This window comes from Cibotium barometz, chromosome 33, assembly GCF_041138505.1.
Source record: "Cibotium barometz isolate CiBa-2024 chromosome 33, ASM4113850v1, whole genome shotgun sequence".
Lineage (NCBI taxonomy): Eukaryota > Viridiplantae > Streptophyta > Polypodiopsida > Cyatheales > Cibotiaceae > Cibotium > Cibotium barometz.
In genome coordinates, this window is record NC_141078.1 from 50,344,213 (window position 1) to 50,346,203 (window position 1,991).

The window sequence follows — 1,991 nt, forward strand, 5'->3', positions numbered from 1 at the left end:
AGGTGTCGCACCAGTGAAAGATTGTGTGAGGGTATCGAACGACGTGTCACACGAGAGAAATATGTGCGAGGATACCAAATGAGGTGTCGTACAGGTGAGGATTAGTGTGAAGGTCACCGAACGAGGTATCACACTGTGCGAGGGTCACTGAGACGGAGGTGTCGCACCATACGAGGGTACTGAATGAGGTGTCCTATGGGTCCTCACGAGTCATACCCTACTAGTGATTGCGTATCGTGAGAGTGACTCCACAATAAATACTAATCATCTAGTGTTATTGATGTATGTATTATTGCCAGCGAATGGTGATTGAACTATGTTTAATTATTTGAGTTAACCTTGTTAGGTTGTTAAATCATTTGACGCAATTGAGGACAATTGCTTCTCCAAATGGGAGGACTATCACGGGAGTGAGATTTTTCAGAATATTTTATCATGGGAGTAAATCCAATTAATTATGTGTGATGCATGGTTCATGTGAAGCATGGTAGTGAATGATTTCCATTTGTTATAATTATTTTTGTGAGTGATTCCAAAGTAATTGTGATCTAACATTGTGGATTATGTTTATAGATCATGGGTTCAAGACAACCAAGGTGGACATTAGACAAGATTATCAAGCCAAGCACATGTGTGCTAAATATTTAACTTTGTATGGTTTGGTCCATTGTACATATGTTGGTCAAGGATTATTTTTTTATGAGATGCTTTAAAAGCATTGGACTAAGGTCCAATTTTGTAAAAGCCCAATTTTGGAAAAGCTATGCTATTTATGGCTCCAAGGGCTAAATTTATTAATATGATTAAAATACCGCGTGTGGGAGTGGAGCCACACACGTCGGGGGGAGATTGCACCCAGTCTTGTGTTGATGGTGATATTATTCTCTCTTTTGCCTTATGTTATGCATATGTGATTTGGTTTTTCAATTCAACTCAAAGCCTTTGTTTTATTTTTGCCTTATGTTATGCATATGTGATTTGGTTTTTCAATTCAATTCAAAGCCTTTGTTTTATTTTTGATATCAATTCAATTCAAAGCCTTTGTTTTATTTTTGATATAATTTATGAGTTCTTGATTTATTTCTTCAAGAAGTTTAAATGGGTCACGTGATATTGGCATCGCCTCCTATCAAAGTGATGTATCGATAAGCTCTTGCACTTTGCACTTCTCACAGTTTAGGGTTTCTACCTCCTTTTGTGTATTGGTCAGCTTTTCTTTTTTATGTTGTACATTATGGGCAACCCCACACATTAGCTCTACACAGCTTTCAGAAGCGTTCGGCATCGGATTTCAATATCTGCCAAGTTCTACATTTTCTACTATGGTTGTTGTCTGTCTGACGATCGACTTTCACCTTTTGGCATTAGACTTCTGCGTCCATCGATTCTGCTCAATCAGCCATTCAGCTACGTCTATCCACTTGGCCTGGTCAACAAATCAGCCTTTGGCTTTTCTCAGTCAGCATTCGGCTTTAGCATTCGCACAATCAGCATCCAACTTCACTTGTGCCTCGATCAACCATTCACCTGCATCGGTCGATTTTGCACAATCAACAATTCGACCTTCAGCTTTCAGCTTTCGGCATCGGACTTCCTCGTCCATCAACTGCTTCAGTCAGGTTTGCCTAGTCAGTTGTTCAGCATTTGGCTTTTTGTATTCAGGCATTCTGCATTAAAGCATTCAACTTTAGCACCCAGTTAGCTTTTAGTGCTTGGTTGTCTGTATATTAAGCTTTTGGCATTTGATTGCGGCTTCCGCGTTACCAGCTCGGCTTTCATTCTTGGCCGAGTTTACTACTTCTTGGCCGGGTTTACTTTTTTGGCTTCAGCTTTCTGTGTTCAACCATTTGGCGCTTCAGGCTTTCAACTCTTAGCATTCGACACTTGGCTTTCCACTTTCAACGTTCGACTGTCCGCATTCAGCAGTAAGATGGGTTTACTTTTTTGGTCGGGTTTACTTCCTTGGCTAAGTTTACTTTCTTGGCCAGGTT